The sequence below is a fragment of the Canis lupus genome, chromosome 4, assembly GCF_011100685.1.
Source record: "Canis lupus familiaris isolate Mischka breed German Shepherd chromosome 4, alternate assembly UU_Cfam_GSD_1.0, whole genome shotgun sequence".
Lineage (NCBI taxonomy): Eukaryota > Metazoa > Chordata > Mammalia > Carnivora > Canidae > Canis > Canis lupus.
In genome coordinates this window covers 87,543,474-87,570,191 of record NC_049225.1, presented here as the reverse complement: position 1 = coordinate 87,570,191, position 26,718 = coordinate 87,543,474, and the positions used below count along the sequence as shown (strand labels likewise).

The window sequence follows — 26,718 nt, the reverse complement described above, 5'->3', positions numbered from 1 at the left end:
AGCATGGGCATCAGAGAAATCCAGGGGCGGGAGACGTGACTCTGGAGTGAAGTGGTCTGGAAGGAACCAGTCGATCAGATGGGTATGAAAAGTGCTGGTGGAGGTGAAGGCAGGGTGGAGAGTTGCAGTACCAGGTAGGAAGGGGCAATAAGACTCAAAGGACAAGGATCAGAAAGTGTGTTTGAGGAAGAGTAAATAACTTAGTTTGTTGGTAGGAAAGTACTCTCTACTGGTGAGTATTTGGTGACAGAAAGGTGTATTAGAGTCATTTTAGGGTAGAAACTTGCTGGCTCGTGTACCTTTTTGTTAGAACCATGTTGTAAGTGAGATTGAAAGATATGACCACTAATATTTTAGTTGGGAGAACATATTTGATTCTACACTATGGTTAGAATATGGTCACTAATATGGTCTACTCATAAACATAGTCAAGACAGTATAAATCCACAGGCATATGGTGAACTCTCCAGAGAGCCCCTTCACGCCTTCTCTCACTGGTTTTTAAATAGCACTCTAAGCTATTCAGATATTATACAGTACTTATCTGATCTCATATAATAGTTATCCGTTTTGCTACATTGCTCATTCTTGGCACTGGCCATTTTTGGCCTATGGGATGTATGTACTTATTGACCTGGCAATAGAAAATATTCAGTCTTGGATCAATATGTAAGTACTTACATCATATTAAATTTAATTATCTATCAAAATGTATCTGCTGCTGCCATAACTTATCACTTCGGGGGGGGGCTGCTGATGCTAAAGTAGTATTGAACAGCTTGAATGATTCATATATTCTTTACTTTGTCATTTCTTCTATTGAACTCCTCAAAATATTTAAAATATTTTCGCCTTTAGTGTGGAATTATTTTATGTAGTTTGTGACAAAAAGCATCTAAAGCAGCATGGATAGCCCTAGTGTCAAAGTTGATGCTTTGTAGGATTAAAATATTTTCTTCATAAAGTAACCAACTAAGCTTACGTATAAAAGACATATGCTTGAAAATATTAACAACTCATACCTTTGAAAAGCTGTCCTAGGATTGAATGAAGAGAAGAAGACATTTTATTTTCACAGAATATGCTTTTATAATTTGAAAATTTTACTTTATTCATTTTTAAAGTTCAAATTTTAGAGTCAAATGCCTAGATACTGTTTCTTTAAACTTTGGGGAAAAAATAAACTTTGGGGAAAGTTTTGCTGTGTTTAAAGTGATAGAGTATAAAGGATGTTTGCACTGTATAAAGCATTATTTACTAAGTGTCTGCTTGGTTAATATAATGGTGAACGAAGCAGAAATATTTGCTAAAAAATAAGGCATAAGTGCTTATGCTTTCTGGGTTCTCATTAAAATTATAGCAGCACAGATCAACAGGACATTCATGGTATTTAAGTATTTCCTTTTTCTACTCTGATATCAGAGTGAGGCACCAGCCTTGACATTGCAGAGATCAGATGGAACATAGTTTATAAGTTTGGATTGTCTTGGGAGCTAAGGGGCTCATGTGTTATGCTACTTAGAATCAAGGGAATTGGTGCATCTTGAATGAAGTCAGGAACTTAAATTAGTATTCTGAATAAAGGTGTTCTTAACATTAAACATTTAAAAATTTAAACATAAGAAAAAAATAAAAAATAAAAGACATATGCTTGATGACAAATGCTTCTTCTTTTAAGATTGTGTGTGTGTGTGTGTGTGTGTGTGTGTGTGACCATAATCAAGAATTAGGATAATAAGGGAAGGAAGGAAGAAGGAATATAATCCAATAAAACGACCTTTGGGTAGTTCAGATGTTCTGGATGTATAGGTATTTCTTTTTTCATTTTGTTGACATTTTATTATGAAACATTTAAACTTACAGTAAATTTGAAATAATTTTATGTAACCATCTATATTCCTATATTGTACCATAAGCATTTTACTGCGTTTTATCATATATTTATCCATCCCTCTACCCAGCACATGTACAGAATTTAATTCTAACTATGTAAGGAACGACTAAATCAGCTCTATACAGTCAGAGCTCCAGTTGTTTAGATTTATGCTATTTGTGTTCCTATTTCTGTAGTATCTACCATCACTTCCAAGCAAGACCAATGGGACAGATTAGAAGAGTCTGTTCATTTTATCAAAAAAAAAAAAAAAAAAAAGGAATCCTTTTTGAGCATGTTCCCAGCATGAGTCTGTGGAGCTGTGCAGGCTTAGCTATGCAGCAATCATCTGGGGAGCTTGTTAACTTGATATTCTCTCACTCCCTAAAATTCTTAGTCAATAAATCCAACATGAGGATTTGAAATCTGCATTTCTTTTTAGAAGTCTTTCAAAAGGCATCAGAGGTTATTTTGACATGCGGTTGGATTTGGAAACCATTGACCAAAGGACTATATCTTAGTCTTTGGAGGAGGCAAGACATTTTGAGGGAAAAGTCAATAATACAATATATAACCAAACATTAAATTCTGTGGTTTGCCTTCTAAATTCTAAGAGATTTCCAGGAAATGGAAAGCCCCGTGTGGGTTAGAAAATTGGCCAAAGTTTCATAGATAGCAAGAGGCTTAAGAGAATGAGAGGAAAGTATGGAGGAGATACGAAGTTAGTAGGTTTTGAAGGGTGTCAGATGCTAGAGAGCAGAAAATGTAAATTCCTGAAGAACTTTCAGAGAACAGTCTTGAAGGACTTTGCTCCCTGTCTTACCAGCAAAGACACACCGATCATAACACACACTGGAGTATTCAGAACCCTTCTCATGGGAAAATTATAAAAGTTGAATTAATCCATACCTTGGGACAAAAGGGGGGATTTTCGGGAAGGCTTGTACAGCTCCAGGAAGGCGGGGGTGAGGACACAGATGTATGCAAGGCACCAAGTCCCAGTGGGGCTCACCCTTCCCATTTCTCACTTCAGTCACTCTGTACTGGCCTCATCACTCAGACTGGCTTCTTCTACACGGTGACCAGTCGGCTTCCGTCCGCCCCCGGGCTACGGGTCGCCCCCATCATCAACCCTCAGCATTGACCCTGTGGTGGACACACGGGTGGGTGCCGAAGTTACAAACCAAAAGCAGATTCCCCGCGAGGGACAAGGCGGGGGGCAGGAGGGTTAAGAAGCTCATCGGTAGGCCTGAGATGGCCCATCTGCACGGCGGGCTGTCGGCGGCGCTGGGCGAGCAAGGGGGAGCCTGCAGGCCGTCGGGCAGGCCACGCGTCCTTTCCACGCCGCTTCAAATTTCCCTTCCTTTTCTGTCTTTATGTTTGGCGGAGTCTACTCAGTCCCGTCTAGGCTGCTGCTTTATGGAGCGTCGAAGCTCTTCCCAGGCTGTGCTCCGAGTAGCACCTCGCTTGCTAAAAGGCACTGGATTTCGAACAAGTCATAACAGTTTCTGACAAGATCTTTCTTTTGAAGGAAAATGTGAGAAAGCGAGGGAGATAAAAATGTCTTTGTTTTCACCAAAGCATAGTCAGGATGAATAATTAAGAAATTGATACTGAATTCAGTAGCATTATCTGAGCTGTTAGTCAAAAGAAGGTGGATGAGGGTGTGGGTGTGTCTGTGTTTCCAGACGACAGGTGGAAGTTCCTGAGTCTGTTCCTGTTCATGGTTCCATCCAACTGAGGATGAGGGCAAAACTGTCACCTGGTTGGGTAGAGCTGTCTTTCCAAAACGACACACTTAGAGCAAGTACATGGCTACCCAGTGGTACGATTTCGGGAAAGAGATAGGGTTCTAAGACCAAAATACCACCCTTAACCCCATGTTCAGTATCAAAATGCTTTTGGCAGAGGGCCAAGATACTTTCTTCTACCTTTAAAAAAAGCGACAGACACCAGTATTTCTGGAAGGACACTGTTAGGACACTGATGTAAATGCATATCAAAATGTCAATAAACCGCACCAAACACTTTCCTGACTTTTTTTGTTGGATGAGGCGTGTGCTCATGCGTGTTTGCATTTGTGTCTGTAAATTAGACGAGGCACCTCGACCTCTGCCTGATACACTCTGCCTGGAGCGGATCGGGGTATTCGGTTTTCATTCTACTTCATACCACATGCAATTCATGGGCTTGAATGGGAATCCTGTCTGCAAGGATAATAACCAAGAGTCCGACGTTGGAGGATTGTGGGATATTTATGGCTTTGACCCTGTTAACAATTCGTTTGGATATTAGCATCGACAAGGCTGGTTCTCTCAACACTCAGATCTTTTCAACCAGCCCGTAGGAGTTAACTTTTTTCTCTCCGGTTTCTTGTTGAAGAGCAGAGAAAAGTTCAACATTCCTTCCCCAATGTGCTATCTTTCGCTAGAGCGTTATCGCCTTCAAATGACAACCTTTGGATGCAATTCAAATCAGATAAGGCCTGTTATTTATTTAAGGCCCTTTAAGAACATAGCCAATTAGAGACTGTTGGATAATAGGCACATCACAGAGATTTCCTAGAAAGGGCCCGGTAACGGGGTTTTAGAGCTCCCATTACAAAGCATGGCGGGTTGCCTGCTTTTAAAAGAATGTTTATTTTTGGAAAACTGCGATTCTCTTGTTAGCTTCACACTCCTTCGGTTGTAGGTGTTTCAAAGAAATCTGAGCTCTTGTCAGGCTATTTCTATGAAGCCACCTACTTTTTTATCTCATAGATTGCTTGCAAGAAAGAATTATAATTAAAAATAGGTTTAATGAAACTGTACTCTACATGATTCCACTAACCTCAAATTAAGAGTGCACCGAATTTCGATTAATAAATTGCTTTGTTAATTTAATTCAGTGACTGTGTGCTGCGGGCTTACTAGGAGTCGAACGCCACAGCCAACGGATAGAGGAGTTCTCTGCTCTTATTTGACGATACACAACAGCTAGGCTCCCATGGACGTACACACACAGGAGCATCGTAGAGCAGGCAGATGCCAGGCTGAGAATCACCTTAAAGTGAAGGGCTGGGCAGTGGCCGAGTCAGCATCTTCCTTGAGGGTGCTAGGGACAGTCGTTTTTAAGAGAGGCCACTTAATTGACATCTTAAGACCAGAAGGAGTCAGGCTCGTGGAGACCTAGGGAAGAACATTTGAGGCGGAGAGAGGCCGAGGGAAGAGCCGACTCGCAGGCCCCAAGACGGACGTGGGCTTGGCATGTTGGAGGAAGAGAAAGCAGGTCCATGCGACAAAAGCTGGTACAGAGATTCAGAGAAGTGGGCAGCTTCTAGATCCTGGACAGTTTTGTAGGTCAGAGGAAGTAATACAAGTTTTACATGCAATGAAAAGCATCAGAGAGTTTTAAGCAGAGGAGTGACATGATCTAATTTAATTTTTCTATAGGAAATGGGTAATAGGAAACAAGGATGGCAGTCGGGAAATCGATTATGAGGGAATCATAGTAAGCGAGGCCAGTGGCTTCAGTGCACAGTGCACACAGCCCAGAGCGGGTGCAGGATAATCCCTTAGACCGAGGAAAGAACGTATTAGAGGGCCCTGTGTGCATAGATGTGCATGTGCATAAAACGGATATATATGTATATATATATATATATGCACGTGCATGTGTACGTGTATGTGTCTAAGCGTGCATTACATACGTGCATGTTACACTGTCTTTTTTAAAACCTTCTATTTCGGGCAGCCCGGGTGGCTCAGCGATTTAGCAGGGCTCCCTGCATGGAGCCTCCTTCTCCCTCTGCCCATGTCTCTGCCTCTCTCTCTCTCTGTGTCTCTCATGAATAAATAATAAAATAAAATAATAAAAATAAAAATAAAATAAAATAAAACCCTCCTATTTCTATGTAATATAATGCATAATATATAAATGCCACCATCCATATGTTATTTAGAAATAGATCAACATACATAATGGGTGTGTATGCGTTCAAAAATATTTTATTGGTGCAGGCATGATCCAAAAGTTTGGAAGTCACTGGTCTGGGCGTCAGGTGGTGATGACTTGGATTTGGTGGTGTAGTGGGAATGGAGAGCAGGAGATGCTTTAGGGATAAGGGTCAAAGGTAAAAGTAACAGGACCTGGGGCGCCTGGTGGCTTGGCTGGTTGAGCGTCTGACTCTTGAGTTTGGCTCAGGCCATGATGTTGGGGTTGGGAGGTTGAGTCATACCTCAGGCTTCATGCTTGGCACAGAGTCTGCTTGAGATTCTCTCTCTCCCTCTGCCCTTCCCCTCTCCCAGGGCCCCGCTCGTGCTCTCTCTCTCTCTCTCTCTCTCTCTCACACACACACACACACACACACACACAAGACCTGTTGAGTTGGGTTGTGTTGCCGTGTGGGTCCAGCTCTGGCTCAAGAGAGCCCAGCCCCAGGGAGCCCTGTAGGTCTGTATTTTCTTGGCGGAGGACTAGGGACGTAACAATTTTCAAGGCCTCGTTTACCTGCCGCTTTCACACACAGTATGGCCTCCACTTCTGCAAGACAAAATAGCTGTGTCTTCATTTCAGGGCCACGGCTGCACAACACCGAGGGCCACCGTTAGCTTTCTAGCCTCTGGAATCGTGTTGTGTGTGGTTGTGGCTGTAGGACAAAGAGTTCAGATTTACACCTCGAGAAGGTGCTCTGTGTGAGCGTGTGCGCATGCACGTCTTCAAGAGTCTTTTCTCGGGGCGGCTGGGTGGCCCTGTCCATTGGTTAAGTGTCTGCTTTCAGCTCAGGACACGATCCTGGGGTCCTGAGGTCAAGCCCCACATCGGGCCTCCTGCTCAGCGGGGAGCCTGCTTCTCCTGCTCCCCCTGCTTGTGCTCTCTCATTGTCTCTCTGTCAGATAAAGAAATAAAATCTCTTTTAAAAAAAGAGTCTTGGGACACCTGGGGGGCTCAGCAGTTGAGCATCTGCCTTCAGCTCAGGCCGTGGGCCCGGGGTCCTGGGATCGAGTTCCCCCTCGGGGTTCCTGCAGGGAACCTGCTTCTCCCTCTGCCTCTCTGTGTGTGTGTCTCATGAATAAATAAACTAAATGTGTGTTTTTTTTTTTTAAGAGTCTTTTCTCTTAGAGTGATTTTTGGATTAGGCTTATTCCCCTGCCCACCTTCCAGATGAGGTTCTTTACTTGAGACGAGAGAAACAAAGGAATACTTTGAGCCTAATGGGGCACTTCGTGGCCGGGGGCTCAGGTCTCAGGGATGAGAAGCCGACTTCGGGGGGATCTGCACCAGCACCGGGGCTCTCGCTGCCTCTTCCTGAGGGTGGTTGTAAAAGCGCGGGACCCTGGGGTGTGGGCATTTCCACACGTCATCTGCTTTTGCCCTTTGTCAGGCCTGATGGAACATATAACACCTCTTCTTTTTTTTTTTTTAGAATTTATTTATTATTTATTTATTTATTTATTTATTTATTTATTTATTTATTTATTTAGAGAGCAAGTGAGCCCCTGAACAGCAAGGAGGAGCAAAAGTAGAGGGAGAAGCAGATGCCCCGCTGAGCAGGGAGCCTGACGTGGGGCTTGATCCCGGGACTCGGGATCATGACCTGAGCCCAAGGCAGACGCTTCACTGACTGAGCCACCCTGGCGCCCCCTTCTCCTCTTATTCCCACGTCCCCAAAATAACCCACCCACCTGAAAGGCATTAGTGACCTATATTAACCTTATTGAAAAATGCGTCCCCAGAAGATATTTGTCCCTCCCTCGTCCACTCCTAGCTCTGCCTTCAGAGAAGCCGACCTCCCCGCAGCCCTGAACCTGGCCTGAGCTCGCTCAGCCTTCTGTATGGCACAGACTCTCTCCTGTGAGTAGACACATGTATATAACCAGACACATGTATATAACCAGAAACTCAGTGGCTTAAAACACAGAGACGTGTTTCCCACACGTCACACCAGGAGCTCTTGAAGTCGTCTTCGGGGCAGCCCAGACCCCTCACTGAGGGGGACCCGGGCACCTACTACCACGACAGCGCTCTGTCCGTGTTGGTCCCTGGAGTTTGCCGTAGGTGTTACATGTTACCCAGCAGGTTGTTACTGTGATGAGGTGAATTCCAAATAAACTGTTGGAATATAACCTGTATTTGCATTAGAGACTGTTTTTTTTTTAAGATGTTTATTTATTCATGAGAGACACAGAGAGAGACGCAGAGACACAGGCAGAGGGAGAAGCAGGCTCCATGTGGGGAGCCCGACATGGGACTCGAGCCCCAGGTCCCCAGGATCAGGCCCTGGGCCCAAGGTGGCACCAAACTGCTGGGCCTCCCAGGCTGCCCCCGTAGGGCTCTCCCACCGTGCTGTGCCTTCTGCACCCCTGAGACGCCCGGGACGTCCCACCTCTGTTAGTTCTCTATTGCTGTGCTTAGGAAATGCCCACAGAGGTGCCCGGGGCCTCGGTCGACCAAGGGCCCGACTCAATGTTGGCTCCATCATGATCTCAGGGTGGTGAGGTCGAGCCCTGGGAGCAGCTCTGCACACAGTGGAGTCTCCTTAGGCTCCTGTCCCGCTGCCCCTCCCGCCTCCCCTGCCCACTCGCACACTCTCTCTCTCTCTAAAAAAAAAATATATATATATATATATATATATACACACACATATATATTTTAAAAATATAGTACATAATATATATGTATATAACCAGAAACTCAGTGGCTTAAAATACACAAGTCTATTAAGTCATAGTTCTGGAGACAGGAAATGCAAGATCTGTGTCTCTGGGGTGAAATCAAGGTGGCAGCAAGCCTGTGTTCCTTCTGGAGTCTCCGGAATCTGTTTCCTTGCCTTTCTGGCTTCTGGAAGCTGCCTGTGTTCTTAGCTTGAGGCATCCTCCTCTAACTGAAAGCCAGCAGCATGGAGTCCCCAAGCCTTTCCCTCTGGCCTCTGCTGCTTTCGTCACATGTCCTTCTTTCTTGCTCTGACCCTCAAGCCTCCTAGCCACGTAGACTCTTCTGGTGAGATAAGGCCCATCTACATAGTCCAGGATGATTTCCCATCTCAAGGTCTGCGAATTCCCTTGCCGGGTCAGGTCACGGGCTAGCCGAGTCCCAGAGCATGGCCATCGTTGAGCGCCCTCACTGTTTGCACCACATCACCTTTCAGTTCAGAAGCTGGACTTAAAAAAAAAAAAAAATTATTCACTTATTCCTGAGAGAAACACAGAGAGAGGCAGAGACACAGGCAGAGGGAGAGGCAGGCTCCCTGCCGGGAGCCCGATGTGGGACTCAATCCCGGACCCCGGGGTCACACCCTGGGCTGAAGGCGGGCGCCCAACTGCTGAGCCACCTGGAGGCCCAGAAGCTGGACGTATCCAAAGGCTCAGTTGCTAAGTTGAGAAGAGTGAGGCGTGCACCTCAGAGGACAAATTTAAGGGAGAACCCCCCAAAAAAATCAGTAAGCAAAAAAATATTTTAATGCAATATTAAAAAAAAATTAAAATTTCCAGAATTGATACCCACATGACAGTGCCCTTTGCTTAATCAGCAGAAGCAGGGGACCCAGTGTCCACAAATGACACGCTCATGTTGGACGCGGGTTTAGGAAGAGTAACCGACGGACGCAGGGCTCTGGTGGCTGCGGGGCTGGCACCTGGGCGAGCGGGGCTGCAAGGGGTGGCACCTCGGGGTGGGGAGCAGCTGCTGGCCCGGGCTCTGGCTTGTGGAAGACGCGAGTGGCCTTCGGGCCTTTGGACGGTGCAACATCGGTCCCGGGCCTGGTTACACAGCCGGGCTATAGACTCAGCTGAAGGTTCCGGGGGCTCCTATCATCCTTGACTAAATCCCTTTTCTACTTAAATAGCCGATTTGCTGTTGTTGGCAATGGACAGCGCTGAATCCTGCGACTTGAGGCAGTGAGGACGACCTCAGTTGGTGGGTGGCCAGTCCCAGCCCCACGTGCACCCCCGGGAGGACGGCCGCGTGGCGGTGCCTACGCTGAGGACGTGAGGCTCGGCCCCCCCCAAACCGAGGAGGTCCGAGGAGGCCCCAGAACCTTAAGGCAAAACCATTGCTTCTCAGCTCCTTACCTAGTACTTCCCTGGTCCCCAGTTAGGAGCTTATTTGGGATTTATTAGTAATAAAAAGATACTGACTTTTTCTTTGCTCACTGACTAGCAGATCAATTCGTACTGAACTCGTGTCTGAAGGGCCTGTGGGGTCCTGCTCCCCTCCCTGGGTGCCCGGGTGCAAGGGCCCCGAGGGCCTGTGGGGGTCCTGACCCCCTCCCCGGGTGCAGGGCCGTGGGGCTGGTGCTCAGGTGCAGGGTCCCCGAGGGCCTGTGGGGTCCTGCTCCCGTCCTTGGGTGCAGGTGCCCGAGGGCCTGTGGGGTCCTGCTCCCCTCCCTGGGTGCAGGGGCCATGGGGCTGGTGCCGGGTGCAGGGGCCCCGAGGGCCTGTGGGGGTCCTGACCCCCCCTCCCCGGGTGCAGGGCCGTGGGGCTGGTGCTCAGGTGCAGGGTCCCCGAGGGCCTGTGGGGTCCTGCTCCCCTCCCTGGGTGCAGGGGCTGTGGGGCTGGTGCCGTGTGCAGGGTCCCCGAGGGCCTGTGGGGTCCTGTTCCCCTCCCTGGGTGCAGGTGCCCGAGGGCCTGTGGGGTCCTGCTCCCCTCCCTGGGTGCAGGGGCCGTGGGGCTGGTGCCGGGTGCAGGGTCCCTGAGGGCCTGTGGGGTCCTGCTCCCCTCCCCGGGTGCAGGGCTGTGGGGCAGGTCCCCCGATGCGGTGAGGCCCTTCTCTCTTGTCACGCACACGGGGCCGTGCGCAGCCCGTTTCCTGCAGGAAGGGCGCCGGGGTCTTTGCAGGGACCCGGCCGTCTGTCCCTAACTGAAATTGTTGAAGGTTGGGAGCTCGGCTTTGCTGATTAACGAAGAATTTGCTGGAGAGGGAACGACCTTGTTGGCGGCGCGGACGGCAGAGAGTGAAGGAGACACTTGTCATCTGTTCCCCAGGGCTGATGCTCCAGCGGGGCGGCCGGGAGTGAAGAAATCCGTTACTGTCATTCGGATAACGGGGTGAAGGCACCCAGAGGGCAGCGGGGTGGCCGGAGGCTCCCTCGGCCCTGGCGGCCCTGGGGACAGGTTCTGATCAGGGGGCCTGCGCGACACGGGCCGGAGCCACAGCAGACCCAGACCTGAGACCCGAGCTGGGGGACAGGGTGACCTGGGAAGGGTGCGGGAAGGTGGCAGGGGACGCGCTGGCCTGGGGAGGCAGGAGGGCCGAAGGCTGCAGAAGACCCGCACCCGTTGTCCTCCTCCTAGGACTGGTTTCCTGCTGGTAACGTGGGCAGCTCCGGTCCCCAACCCCACCCCCTCCTCAGATGTGATCATCCCCCCCCTTGCTTTTTCTCCCCCCACCCCCCCATCTGATGTGAGGCTGCAGCAACATTTGTTTCCTCTTTATTAAATTGCAAGGACCACTTTCCAGAATGAGGTGTATGGATCGGCGATTCCTGCAGGCACGTTGCCTTGGCAACAGGGCAAATCTTACCCATTTCAGCAAAACCTTATCAATAAGGCAGCCGCATAGGAGACTCAGGGGCACCTCATTAAATGCGTGCTGGGCTTGCCCTGGTCCCTGGACCACGGCGGCGCCTCTCAGACGGCTAAGGAGATGCACCCGGATTGAGGCACTAAGAGGACGGTCCTCAGCAGTCGCAGGGGCCACCCCAGGTTGCCGGGAGGTTCTGGTCCCCTGGTTCGGCCTCAGCATGTTCTGATCCCCTCGGGCCTAGGCACGCAGGAGCCAGGCCGAGCACTGGCGTCTGTTCACTCCCACCAGGACCCATGGCCTAGAAGCCAGCGCCTGGGCGGACGACAGGGTATCCAGTCCTGCCAACTGTAGTCTGTGAATGGGCAGGTGTGAGGGTCCCTGAAGGCACGAAATAAAATGGAAAAACCCATATATCTCACACCTTTCGGGTTAAAACTTAAGACACCTGGTGCCATTGAGGTATATTATATAATTTACTGTAAAAAACAAGTATATAAATGGAGCCTTTTTTGTTACAATAAATTGTATTTTTTGTTTTATTTTATTTATTATTATTTTTTAAATATTCTATTTATTTATTCACACAGAGAGAGGCAGAGACACAGGTAGAGGGAGAAGCAGGCTCCCTGCGGGGATCCTGATGCAGGACTCGATCCCAGGACTTTGGGGTCATGAACTGAACCAAAGGCAGACGCTCAATCCCTGAGCCCCCAGGCGTCCCTGTATTTTTTGTTTTATTTTTTTAATTTAATTTATTTTATATTTTAAAATTTTTATTTATTTATTCATGAGAGACATACAGAGAGAGAGGCAGAGACACAAGCAGAGGGAGAGGAAGGCTCCACACAGGGAGCCTGACGTGGGACTCGATCCTGGGACCCCAGGATCATGCCCTGGGCTGAAGGCAGTGCTAAACTTCTGGGCCACCGGAGCTGCCCTATTTTTTGTTTTAAAAATGGGAAATATTTACGAGAAATCTAAGGGGGAAGCTGTATATTAATTCAGAGAAACAATATACATACACACATACATATGTACTTAAATACAACTATCTATCCATCTATCCATCATCTATATCTGTCTATTGATTGATTGGTTGATTCATTGATGGGTATAGGCTCACGTGATTGGGGGCCCTGGCAATACCGAAACTGGTAGAGTAGACTTGTAGGCTGGAGATTCAGGTAAGAAGATGTTTTAGTCTTGAGTCTGAATTCTGCAGAGCATCAGGCCTCAAGCAGGTGGGGTTTCTACATTCCAGTTTTAGGGGAATTCTTTCTTCTGATGAAATCTCGGTCTTTGCTCTTAGGGCCTCCAACTGATTGGATGTGGCCCATCACTTTATGGAGAGTACACAGCTTTGCTCAAAGTATCTTTATTGATTTAAATGTTAATCACATCCATAAATACCTTCTCAGCAACACCAAAACTGCTGTTTGACCAAACAACTGGGCAAGGGAGCCTACCGACGTCTGCACATGAGATGGCCCATCACCAAGCTCAAAACAAGAGATTTGATTTCGATAGCTCTGTTTTCTAAGGGTAATTTCATTTTTTTTTTAATGTGAGAGAATAAAAAGGAGGTGAAACTAACATGTAGAAGAAACACAGGAGCTAGAATAAAAGTGATTCTAATATTTCTAGGAACTTCCTTATCCTTTTAAAAATGTTCTTATTTCTAGAGCTTTTGTATGGCAAAACCATTAAGGAAGCATATTCAGGAAGCTGGTGAACCAGAATTTTCTTTATAATTATTTTATGTAGTACCATCAAGTTAAAAAATAATCGTGTACTTTGACAACAGGAAACTACTGCATATCCTGGATAGAATTAAACTCTGTATAATCTGAGGCTTTTTCAACTAGGAAGGAGATAATTGACGTCTTTCATGAATGTGGTATGGTTTGATCAAAAGGCGTAATAATTGGCTGTTGACAGTAAACGTGTATAAAGGACTAATATCAATGAAGTAACCCGTGTTGGGTTTTGTCGCTACAGGGATGTCTCTCTCTATGGCTGAGTGGTTTTAGCTTATGTGCGTGGGCAATCTTCGAGGATCGCCAGTTTCGATTGTTAGATGGTCTTCTCTTGAAAAACAGGAGCCCTGGCTTCCACGTCTTGGTAATGGCCTCCTCCATCTGATAGACCCTCTCCTGACCCCAGATCTAGGATGATATCGTGAACCAGGAAATATTGCCACACCTTGAGTGCCAACCCTCCCAGGCCGGCGTACCAAGGTGTTGAATCCAATGCTGCTGTGGAAGTGTTTTGTAGATGTGGTTGTTATCTATCATCACCTGACTTTAAGGGGATAGCCCTTGGTAATTGGGGTGGGTCTCATCCAATTAGTTGAAGGCCCTAAGAGCAAAACCTGAGGTTTCTTAGATGAAGAAGAAATTAGGCCTCAAAACTGAGGCACAGAAATCCTGCCTGAGTTTCTAGCCTGCCACCTGCCATATGGATCTCAGACTTGCCAGCCTCTACAGTCACGTAAGCCAATTCGTTGCAATAAATTTCTCAAAAGCCTCGTATATACTGACTCCGTATACACATGCATATATATTTATGCGTATATATCCTATTGGTTCAGCTCCTGTGGAGAACCCTGAATAATACCCGCACTCATATTGCTTTTGTTTGACTCATTCATGTGCATTGTTGAGCTTGAAATGTATCTGTTAAAAATTAGTACTTATATGCCTTTGCTTAGTCTAATGGAAATCAGCCGTTTAGGCCATGATGCTGTGGACCTATTAGTATAGACCAAACAACTATTTTCCTGGGGATGACTAAGGACTTGTAAAACCTCTTGTAAGTTGGATTGAATGTAGTAGAGTTTATTAAACCAGACAATATCATCCTATAAATCTAACTTGTTTAGCTGTGGGACTCAACATTGAAGGTATTAATTGCCAAATATTCCTTAGAGTTGGGTATCCAGTAAAATAAATAGACTAAATACAATGTCAATGCCTAAAATCACGACCAATTGCAAGTTACATGGATCCCTCTGCAAACGGAGCCATCCATGAGCAGGAGGGGTGAGAATGTTTATCGTCTCAGATGGATGAAGTTCAAGGCATGTGGTAAGGATCCCTGCATGAAATTTCAGTGCCTTAAAAAAGATTCCAGAATCTGAGCTTGGTTTAAAAACAAATATCAGCCAAGGGATGCAGCTTCATTTTCTGAAAAGGACACTAAGATAGAGAACACCAGGGATGCTCAGGGCATCGACGAATAAGGAAACTTCCCCAAATTGCCATCAGTAGATTTGTTTGAGAAGATGCTGGGTGTAGACGCATTGTCAGTACTATTCTAGAAATGCAGACACAAATACAGGGCCTTTGGAAGCTCAGCCTGAAGCCATGTTCTGACATGAAACCCTGGCAAGGGTTTCTTTTCTTTTTTTAAGGTTTAATTTATGTATCTGAGAGAGAGAGAGAGAAAGAGAGAGAGCGTGGGGGGAGGGCCAGAGGGAGAGAGTATTCGAGGGGACCCCCACTGAGCAGGGAGCCCTTCAGGGAGGCTCTTTCCCACCACCCGTGATATCAAAACCTGGGCTGAAACCGAGTCAGGCGCCCGACCTGGGTCATGCAGGTGCCCCAAGAAGAGGGTATTTCTAAATCACAATGAAGCATGGAATTATGTTGAGAATCCTCCAAATCAGCCAAATAAATGATTTTGGGTCGTGTTGTGGCCACCTCGCTCAGAAGAGTCTGGAAGACCTCTATCTACTCGTGTGGGAGACAGATGGCAGCCCCCAGCCATAAGAGCTTCCTCTACAGGGGACCCGGGGACATGGACCCCTGAGCCCTGACTGGCAACACGTGTTGGGGAACACACGAGGCCTTGCGCAGAGATTGGAAGGGCGGGGAGAGTGGGAGAGAGAGCTGGGCCCCGTGTAGACGCTGGAGGGGTGGCCTGAGAAAGGACCAGAAGTGCTCTTGCACGTGCCTCAAGTTTGCACGGCTGAGAACAGGTGGGTTTCCTCCTGGGGGAGGCCAGGGCCTACTGCTCCTCCTGCCCTTGCGGCCGGGCAGCGCCTACCTCTCCGGGTGAGGTGCCTGAGGTGGGGTGGCTGTTGCAATCCTCTCTGTCGTTCTTCCAAAAGCCTCGCCCTCGTATCTCTAGCTCCCTCCAGAGCCAGAACCCCCACGGCCGCAGGTGTGAAGGGTCCAGCCCGCCCCAAGCTCTCCGCACCCTTCCTCGCCCGCTTCATGCTCCTGGTTCTCAAAGCCCTCACCGTCTCCGGGTCAGGACCCTGGCCCTTTGGAGTTCTCGGCTCTTCTGCACGCCTGATGACTCGTCCGCCCTCAGCTCCGTGTTCTGTAGCTCGTGGGCCCATGGGCCGGGTCGTGTGGCTCCACTCCTGGCTCCGCGGACTCTGAACGCTCTCTCCGAGGCTCCTTTACCTCGTGGGTCGGCCTTCTACTCGGCTTCCTCCTCCTTCCTCTCTCTTTCAAGCTGAGTATTTTAGCTAGACTTGTTTTCCTAAAAAAAACAAAACCAACCAAACGAACAAACAAAAAAACCAAAAACCAAAAAACTCCTCTTGTCTTGCCAGACAAAGCCCGCTTCTTACCTGGCTGGCTTTCTGCTCATCCCTTGGAGGGTAGCTCGTTAGCCAGGATGGTTTCAATTCTTGAGACCCCCCCTCAGTACTTGGGAGCCCAGGAGGCGTCACTTCGTTTGCATCGTTTGGCCCCCGTCCCTTCTCATCTGCTTAGCACACCCTTCCTGTCTTCCGTCTGGCGCTGGCTCGGACCACAGCTGCGGGGCGTCACGGTAGGCACCGGGCACATGCCATTGAAGAACACAGGCCACCTCCTCATGAACACGAGTGTCCCAAGGGCGATCTCCGATGACTACACACACCTGGAGCAGGACGCCACGTTTCCTTGTGGCCACCGAAGAAAGCCCTTCACAAGGCGTTAGCGAGCAATGTCGATTTTACCAAAGATTTCCAGGGCGACCGCAGGGGAGGGTGCCGAGTCCACAGCCGGTGATCACAATACATCTTGGTGAGCGCTGAAACCAGTGTCATCTCCTGCCTCCGCGTTAAACAACCCTGGGACCAAGCACGTTTTCCTGTCCTTGCGTTACCTGGAGTTAGGTGTACTTTCCTGTCTGTGTGCAAAACACCACTGATGACGATTCAACAAAAACAAAACAAGCAAAGCAAAACACAATACGACAAAACAAAACACAATGACGGAAATCTTCATGACTCACTCCAGAAAACACTTTCCTGGAAGACCAGATGCGAGTCACCAAGTAGCCCGCTCTCCAGGGCTCTCTTTGAAATCCCTGCCTCCCTGTCCCCATCGACCACAGCTCATATGTCCCAAGCTCTGGCCAGTCCCCATCAGATCCCCGCCTTGCGAGACCTGTCGGAAGGACACCCCGGTTTCAAGACTCCACGTGTGTGTTTTCCCAATTTCTCCATTTTGAGACACTGCTAAGCTCTGTCAAGTGTTGTTCTGTCAAGTACTGTTATTAGGGGAAGTTAATAGATTAAGCTTTGCTTGAGCAACAGGTTTTTCTGGTGGCTTTTTGGAAAATCAATGAGATATTTTTCTCTCTGTCTCAAAGTCTGTCATCTTCCAGGCTTCTAAACCCTCATCATGTGGCTTCTAACTGAGTTTCTAGCCCAATTTCCTGTTTTAGGGCAAGGAAATTTAGGTCAGCCCGACTGTCAGACCCATAGGCCTTTGGAGCCCGACCATCAGGTAGACGAAGCTAAGCATTTACCTGACCACGTGGGTTTCTATCTATGGAAATTAAAATGATGGTCTCCATCATGGTACGTAGCATAACTCCACCTTGAGTCTGGATGGTGTAGAAGCCTCGGTGGAGTTTTTATTCATTTTTTTCCCCATTTCTTTCCTCTCTACCCTACCCATCTCAGGAGGCTGGACCAGCTGCCTAGCAGCTGCTCAAGAAATAGTTTGTAAGTGTAGGATCAGCACATGGCAGGAAGAAACATGCACAAATCCCACTGCCGCACTTCTTCTATTCTAAGGACAGAAGAGTTTGTTTTTTGGGTGGATATAGATTTACATGAGGATTACATTCCTCTCCAACCAACTTCTCCCAACACCATGATCATGTCAACGTCTCTGATTTCAAAAAAAAAAAAAAAAGAAGAAGAAGAAGAAGAAAGGATATGAAGAAATCCAAAAATTCTTTGGGATTAACCAGTGTTTCTGTGAACCTTTTGGAAGCATGGTGGAATTTTTTAGAGCACAAGTGTGCTTTTAATAGTTCCTGATAAATATAATTTTTAACGACTATATGACATCCCATCACGGTCACATGCTGTAATTTTCTTTACTGCTTCCTTATTGATGGACATTTAGGTTGTTCACAATGTTTCAAGATTTTGGATGTTCCTAAAAACAAATCCTTGTCTTCATTCCATATTGTTTCCTTCCAGGGTAAAATTCTGGTTGTGGAATTACTGGATAAAAAGCTATGGCTATTTCAAAGTCTTTACCTAGACATTGTACACGTGTCTCCCGTTGGAAATGTGAGATGTCCCTGACGTATGCTGAGAAGAAAACATGCCCAGTTAGTCGTGGGCGCTAGGTGCCGACCACATTAAGAACGGAAATCGAACTTTTGAGTGTCAGTACCTGCCAAGTCGTACCTTTGCTTTTAAGCAACAAGCTGACCCAGCGGATGGCAGTCAGGGTCTGTCTGTTTTAGGAGAAAGCTTTGCTATTTTCAAATGCAAGATTTGGGAAATGCCATACTTCTTCATTTCCCACCAGAGCTGCAGGGACTCCGGGCTTCCCAGAGAACACGGAGGCCAAGGCCCCGAAGCCCCTTCCTGGTCTCAGATGCCTCATCTGAGGCATTCATGCCCACTTGGGAGCATCGTCCTCCCTTGGGATTACTTTCCATGTGTTCTTTTTACTGGAGCACATTGTACTTTTGAAAAGCCAGACCCTCTTTTCTCTCCTTCCTTTACGCTGTGTTGAGAGTGGTGCATTTTGCTAAATTGTCTATCCAGGCAGAGCAATTAGTGCCCAAGGAGACGGGAGGCTGACTGCCTTGCCAAATGAATGGTTTTCATGGGAACAGTGGTGAACGCACTGGGCTCAGCAAGGAAACTTGCCAGTGACCTTGTTTGGGGCTGGCCCCCCTGTCTGGTTTTCTAGAACTTGTTTATATTGCTGATGCTCTAATAAACAGCCCTTTTCATGGGGCAAATCCTTGAGATAGTTTTATTCCCAACTTGAGTCCCTATGCCAGTCAGATGCTACAGCACACAATTGGCTGAGTGATTGCTGTTTTCTGGTAAATTAGCTCAGAAATCAGTAAGCCCCTGGTCTTTTACCTCCTGTGTGAAGCTTTACTTCAACTACTCAGTCTTCAGATATCCATCAATTGGCCAAGTGGGTCAGATGCTGTTTTGGGCACTAGGGATAGTGTGATGGATGAGACAGACAAGGTCCCATTTCTCATGGAGCTTGTATTCGGTGGGTATAACCAGACAATAAACAGATAAATAAATACAAACTATGTCAGATGTTGATAAGGATGGCAGAGAATTAGAATTGCCTGCTGTCATGGTGAATTTCCACTCCTGTTTGGATGATCCAGGAAGGCATAGCTGAGCTGAATTCTGAATAATAGCTCAGACTGGCCTGTTGAGAAGAGGGTTGGAACATGTCAGGCTGAGGAAGAAATAAGTATAAATTCCCAGGGGAAGTGAAAGATTGGGAGATTTAATAAACAAAACCAGGAGGAGGGCCACGTGGGAAGGACTTAATGAGGAAGGGGGCGTGGTGTGTGATAAAGTTTGATGATTAGTCAAGGGTCAGATCACAAGGGGCCTGAAAATCAGAATAAGCTGACAAGGGATAGGAAGCCAATGGAGAATTTTAAGCAAGGAGTGACAGACATCCTGTCATTTATGTTCTTAAAAACCCACTCTGCTGGTTGAGTGTTAACTGTTTTGTAAGAGCAACAGAGGAAGCCACAAGGCCACTCAGGAGCCCAATGCACAGGAGATCTAGGAAAGAGATGAGAATGGATTGACCCAGAAGGGCAGCAGGGAAGAGGGAGGCTCGGGGCGGAATCGGGATACGCACTTACATGTTTTTTTTCTAACAGCAGCCAATTCTCCAACACCAGCTGGGTGTCCAACAATTCGTTCAAATCTACCTAGAGTTAGCACAGACCCTAAGGTTAAAGACCCAGTTCCACAAGGCTGCCCTACTTCCGACACCCGCGGCTTGTGGGCTCTCCAGGCTCCCTGCGCTTTTTGCCGGGCTGACTAGAACTTTGAGGGTGCCCATGATGCGTCTTGCACTTGGATAACTTGCTGGAAGGACTCAGGGAAGTGCTACACTTACTATCAGAGTCATTATAAAGGGTGGAGTGGACAGCTACGTGGAGCGGCACATAGTGTGAGGCCCGGAAGAGTCCCAAGTATGGGAGCCCCTGTCCCCATGGAGTCAGGATCACCACCTGCCTGGCATATGTTCACCAACCCAGAAGCTTCTTTGGCCTCATTATTGCTGTTTTTCTCTATCCAAGTTTCATTGCACAGGAACGATTGATTAAATCATTGACGGTTGGAGACTGAACTGAATCTCTGGCACCACTTCTTTTCCTGGAAACGGTGAAAGTTCTCACGCTCTGATCAATGCTTGGTTCCCTCGGGGGACCAGTCTCCATCTCGAAGCTATCCAGGGGCCCCGCCAGTCATCTCATCAGCACGAACCCAGGTATCCTTGAAAGGGGCTAATTGTGAATAACGAAGGACCCTCCTATCTCTCAGGAGATCCAAGGGTTTCAGGAATTCTACCAGGAAAGGGGACAGATATAGGTTTTTTTTTTTTTTTTTTTTTTTTTTTTTTTTTTTTTTATTATATCCCAGACCTGGAGATAGATTTTATAGATTTGGATGTAAGGAGTACAGAAAAGAAAGTCTGGGCGTATTAGCCAGGGTTCTCTAGGGAAACAAAACCAACAGTTATCTATCTATCCATCTATGTATCAGCTATTTATCTATCTATCCACCCATCTATCATCCATCTATCCATCATCCATCTATCCATCATCCATCTATCCATCATCTATCATCTATCCATTATCTATCCATCCACTATCTATCTATCCATCTATCCATCTATCATCGATCCATCTATTATCTATTTATCCATCTATCTATCCATTATCAATCTATCTATCATCTATCTATCTTTTCTATGTAAAGAGAAATGGCTGATGCAATTATGGTGGCTGGGTAGTTCAAAAATCTACAATATGGATTGGCAGGCTCAGGACCCAGTGGAGCCAGTGGCATAGTGCCAGGACAAAGATGTCCTACTGGAGCATTTTCTTTTATTTGGAGAGACCACTCTTTTATCCATTCAGGCCTTTAATTGGTTGGATGAGGCCCACCCCTGCTACAGAGGTCAATCTACTTTTCCCAAAGTTCATCAGTGTAAATGTTAACCTCATCCAAAGACACTCTGCAAAATTAACTATCCCTATGGGTGGCTCCTAATTTTCTTGCTTATGTGTCACCAAATTGTACTGGTGTCTTGGCTTATTCAATAAGAACACAGACATAAGACATAATTTGAGTTTTATGATTTCCAAAGCTTGTTTAGACGACCCTACAAAGATTTCATGTGCTCCCTAGCATTATTTGGGTGGGCGAGGGGTGGGGGGGAACAGTGAGGACTTAGTGGGAAGAAGAGGAGAGTTAAAATTACTGGTTGGTATATTTTAAGATTTCAAATTACCTAGTAACCCTGACCTGCTGTGTAAGAGAAAGATTGAAGACCGTCTGTGCACGTGTTGTGGGGACAAACACCTGCAGCGCTCTGAACCTGCCTCAGTTCCAGGGGTCACAGAGCATCTTCCACTCAGCAGCTTCCTCACCAATATGCGATTTCAGGTCCACAGACAATGTGAGCCAAGTGCTGCAGCAGGAGGCAGTGGCCCCCCGGCCAGGGCCCAGCACAGGTAAACTGGCTGCTGATGAAGTGAGGTCTTCACAGGTTGAAGGTAGGAAGGACAGCAGCATTGTCCTAGGGCACAGACCATGCCCCCCGAGTGAGGGCTGTGGAGTGTGCAGAAGGTGGGTCACTCAGGTGGGACTTCCAGGACGCAGGCAAAGCCTCTTGTATCTTTTCTTCCTGCTCGTGTGGTCCCTTGTGTCCCACCCTTTCGTCAGGGATCCCCAAATCATATTTTCCTTTAGGTTCCCCCGTTTCCGTAGCCTGGAGTTGTTTTCTGGTCTTTGGAAAGAAATTCTTACTTTTTTTCAGGCACATTCCTGCAGAGATTTCCTTCTTTCCTTTTGCACTGCCCTTAGCAGAAATTCTGAAGCGCCTTGGCTTCAATTTTGAAATCAGGCTTTGGGAAACCAAAAGTTCTGAGCTTTTGAACTCATGCAAACCGAACTGTTTGAAATGGAGTAGGGGTGGAGAAAGGTGTCAAGAGTTTTGAAAAGGAAAGGAAAAAACACTGGAGGAAAAGAAAAAGTCATTTAATATCTCAAAAAAGTATTAGCCCGACAAATAAGGGTCAGGGTCTCCATCCAATATTTTTCTTTTAGGTAATCCACAAAAGTCTGCTTTCCCATCAGTTTCTAAAGGGATAGCTTTTTTCCTCTTTCAGTCAATTTTTAGTAAGTCATATTTTTTTCATAATGAGTTAAAAGGCTATCCAGATATCCGAGAAGGCTGTAAAAATGACTGAGATAATTTATAGACACAGAGAAGCTGTCAAAAAGCAGTATAAACAATAGCCTCCATTTCAAAAATTTCCTCTACCATTGGCCAGTCTTTCCTCTTTATAGACTTCTCTTGCAGGCTTCATCTCTGTCCTGTTCTTCTCTGTCCTTGTCTGGAAGTGGATGGTCTCCAAAGTGGAATGGATGCACAGGGTTGGGTGTGGAGTAGCCAGAGGATCTATTCGAGTGTAGGAAGAGAATACTAGGATTTATACATTAAAAAAAAATATCTTATCCTTTTTTAAATATCTTATCCTTTACATTTTTCTATTTTTTGATGTTATAATATTGGCATGATGGTGACATATATCCATATTGCATGTCATATAATAAAGAAGTTATCGTGGTTGAACAATGAAAATATTTAGAACTGTTGTGCTAGGAATCTTGAAGGGCCACATTTTCTTTTCTAAGCCTGATTTTCTAAGTTATTGGTCTTCAAAGCTGAGGTCGCCTGTAAAAAGTGCTGATTCCTGTTTGTCTCCCACCCCAGTTCTGTTCCAGTTGGTCTTGGGTGGGGCCCAAGAATCTGCATTTTAAGAAGGTTTCCAAATGGTGCTTGAGCAGCTGTTTGGAAAAGACCTCAAAGTTTTAGTTTCCAATTGTTCACGGCATCTCTTTGCAAAGCAAAACTCACGAGACAGGATGAGTTACCTGCAGATTTTGACTGAGGCAACTCGCCCCAGACTGGGACCCTTCTTGTCGGTCTTCTGCATTGAAGCAATGGCTGCTCATGTGTTCTTGACCCCCGTCCTGGATTCCAAAAGAGGAGAGGGACCGTTTAAGATGTTTTACTGTTGTCTTTTCAATTCTTGCCTCTACATGTCCTTCTGTTGCTCCCGGTGCTATGAGCAGTCATGTCTCTACATTTGTCTCCTCTAGTTCTAAACTGTGTTACGGTGTCCTCAAATGATGCTTGGAATGGCCTGCCTCTCCTGCCCCGAAGAGCGGTCCTCTGTCGGTGACAGACCCCTCTGACATGAGCACCCTGACACTTCCTGTAGGGATGTTTTCAGCAACCCTGGCCGGGGCCATGCCCATTAGTGAACTAAAGATGTGACCTTTAAATATCACTTCTCTTAAGGTCACACATGGTGGGATGAGTGTTGGGAAAATATCGTGTCGACGAGTAAACAACCTCGTCAGTACAATTTACTCTATTTTCACCACTGGGGGAAAATGTTTGTTTTAGCTGTAAATTATTTCTTCTTTCCACAGAGCCTAGCAAAGGAAACACAGGAAGGAGAGGTGAAAAAGGTGAGCTGTGCCGCGGATCAGCGATCCTTTCACCTAGAGATGGTCGAGCGGGGCATGCCTGCCTCATACCACAGAAGCACACTCTCCAAGGGTGCACTGGAATCCTGGAGAGTTTTTAGATGATTCGGCTTCTGGATTCTCAACTGTGTATTATCTTCCTTGGAAAGTGATCGGCCTCAGACCATGCTCTGAGCGTGCCCGGTGGCTCCCCTTCCCACCTCTTCTCACATCTCGTTTCTGCTGCTTACAAAGAACAGCGTGGCCCTCCCATATGACAGCCCTTACTATGCAAGCTTGTTCATGATGAAAACATCTTGGGAAGGCCACAGCCCGGACGACTCAGAATGCCATGTACGTGTCAGGGAAGTCTCTTAATCCAGACTCCCAAACCTCACCTGTCCCTCTTATTAAACAATGTATTTCCAAAAAAAATTACTTTTTATTGCTTATTAAGTACCAAAACTAATAGGTGCTATGTTGTCTTGATCATTTGTGGACTAATAAATAATATTATTGGTTCCTGAAACCTCTGCCCCCCATTTTAACTTAAATGACTTTATTTTTTTTTTAAGATTTATTTATTTATTCATGAGAGACACAGAGAGAGGCAGAGACACAGGCAGAGGGAGAAGAAGCAGGTTCCATGCAGGGAGCCTGATGTGGGGCTCGAGCTCAGATCCAGGGATCATGCCCTGAGCCGAGGGCAGGTGCTCAACCGCTAAGCCACCCAGGCGTCCCAACTTGAATGACTTTAATACTATTTTAATTTAAAATTATATACCTATGCTTGGTCACTGATGATCAGGTGATCAATAAACAATATTCCAAGGGAAAGGTGTATCACCTTATGGTAAATTATTGAGAAAATAAAATAAAAATATGGTTCCCAAGGGAAAGGAAGTCATGCACAATTTATGACTTTTACAAAAGAGCTTATTTGTGTATTTTAAAAATGGATGATGGTCAGAAGCACATTTAAATTAAGTTTAAAATACCAAATTTAAATATGATGCCCAAAATTCTGTCCTTGCAAGCATTTAGACCAACAATGAAAAATTGGGGATATCACCTTAAAATGTGTTATGTTATCAAAAGTTTGAGGGTCTCACCACCCGTCAGCACTGCTGTTGGAGGCATTGTATCACAGGCCTATTTTTCCTCCTAATTATTTCTCTGGTTTTAGTTTATTGGTATGTTTCATCCTCATGAAATCTTTGGTTCTACAGGATGGGGGAACTTGAGGTCTTACATGTGATGGGAAGGAGCTAGGAAAGATGAAGAGGTGGGAGGTACAGATGAGAGGAGGACCCAGTGAGGGATCAAGGCCTGGGACGCGTGGCTACATCGTGATGAGAGGTTTGCCCATTTCTTTGCCTCTTGTGGGAAGGACGTGAGAATAACTTGGAGCCAGCTGTGTTTGATGGTGATGGTGGTGGTGATGGGGGAGTGGAGCGTTGCTTAGCTAATAAAGGCAAGTTGCCTCAATTTCCTTGATGGAGGAAGAAGCACATTTTTTGAGGGTGAAGAAGGCAAAATTGAGTAGCTGATATGTGTGTGACATGTTAAGCTTTGGAGAGAATGGCTCCTACCCAGAGATTGTGACACGGTGCTGAGCGTCAGGTTGCACCCTTACAATGACAATTTTTAAAAAAAAAGATTTTATTTATTTATTTGAGAGAGAGAGAGAGACGGAGAGAGAACATGAGTGGGGGGAAGGGCAAAAGCAGAGTGAGAAGCAGATGCTCTGCTGACCGTGGAGCTCGACCGTGGAGCTCGACCCCAGGCCCTGGGATCATGATCTGCGCCCAAGGCAGGTGCTTCACCCACTGAGCCTCCCAGGTGCCCCCCGACTATGACAATCCTTATGTGAGTCAAGGAGTTGACTTACTCTTTTACAAATAGTTTTTTATTAACTTTTGCTTGTAGGAAAGACCCGTGCTGATGTGCAGTTCTCCCCAGACTGGTCTGGAAGCATTCTCGGAGCAGCTGATGCCCTCAGAATTTAGAGATCTTCACTGTTTTTGGGAATTGGGGTGAGGATGCAGCAGCACAGGGACGGGGCTCAAGACCCCGTGGCCGGTCCCGGACCCATACTTGTCTTACAGCGAGCTGGCAGGGGCAGCCGGCTAAATGCGCCCCACACATGGGCTCCTGCCGGTTGGCCTCTTAGACATGACCCCTGCGAGGCTCCTGCCCTCTGTGCCTCCCCCACGTCCCCCTTTACTCTAAGCCATTCTCTGTGCCAAGAGAATGTTAGGATTAAGACCAAAGTCGTTAACAGCCTAGCTTCCTTATCATTCTGGGGCCTTAGAAATAAAAATGTTTTTTCGAGGTCTCAGATTAAAGATCTTATCTTAGCTTTTTCTTTTTAATGAAAAAATTTTTGCACCTGGTGTTCTTTTTTGGCCGAGAGCATGAACATCCAAGACACACCATAGAATCACTACGTTACATAATGTACTTGTACTGTTTACCTTCTGTTTCTTATAGACAGAATAATAACTTAAAGACTGTGTAATACAGATCATGCTCTCTTTGATCATAATGATAACCCATTTTTAAAGATTTTATTTATATTTATTTATTTATTCATTCATTCATTCATTCATTCATTCATTTATTTATTTAATTATTTCGAGAAGGGCAAGCAGGAGGAGGGCCAGCAGGAGAGGGGGAGAGAGAATCCCAAGTGTATTTGCTCCGAACGATCTGATAACTCTGAGATCATGACCTAAGCCGAAATCAAGAGTCGGATGCTTGACAGGCTGAGTAATAAGCCATTTTCGAGAAGCCTGATGCATCTTGTCACCTTGAACCATAGACATTTCCAAGAAGCAGTAGGTTGAACTTGACACACTTTATTTATTTATTTTTTTTAAATTTTATTTATTTATGATGGGGGGGGGAGAGAGAGAGAGAGAGAGAGAGGCAGAGACATAGGCAGAGAGAGAAGCAGGCTCCATGCACTGGGAGCCCGACGTGGGACTCGATCCCGGGTCTCCAGGATCGCGCCCTGGGCCAAAGGCAGGCGCCAAACCGCTGCGCCACCCAGGGATCCCTTGACACACTTTAGAAATGGGCTAAACTGGTAGCTGCAAGAGCTGTCCCAATCCCCAACTGTCAGCTCCTTAAAGAAAGGAAGGCAGCGTGCCGGGGAATTCCAGCCTCAGAAAAAGTTTTGTTAGGGAGGGTGAAGAGATAGCGGCAAAGTCTGTTGCAACATCGCCCTGTTCTGTTCTGTTTTCAGCTTTCCAGGTCCTCTCCTTTTTCCTTTCTTACTTCTTTTATGTGTTCCAGACTTGGGAATGGATCTGACCTTTTTTTTTT

At 46.6% G+C, this 26,718-nt stretch overlaps 1 long non-coding RNA gene across 2 annotated transcripts in view; it reads left to right on the top strand.

Annotated features, from left to right (window-relative positions):
- Positions 1 to 23,917, top strand: part of LOC111095670 — a 33,353-nt gene extending 9,436 nt beyond the window's left edge. Inside the window, exons 3-5 of one of the 2 annotated variants that reach the window (XR_005358689.1) lie at positions 19,923 to 20,113; positions 21,166 to 21,362; positions 23,353 to 23,917. This is a non-coding gene — a long non-coding RNA (uncharacterized LOC111095670). Of the gene's footprint in view, positions 1 to 19,922; positions 20,114 to 21,127; positions 21,363 to 23,352 lie in introns of both variants that reach the window. The other variant, XR_005358690.1, reaches the window with a different exon arrangement.
- The last annotated feature ends 2,801 nt before the right edge of the window (positions 23,918 to 26,718 follow it).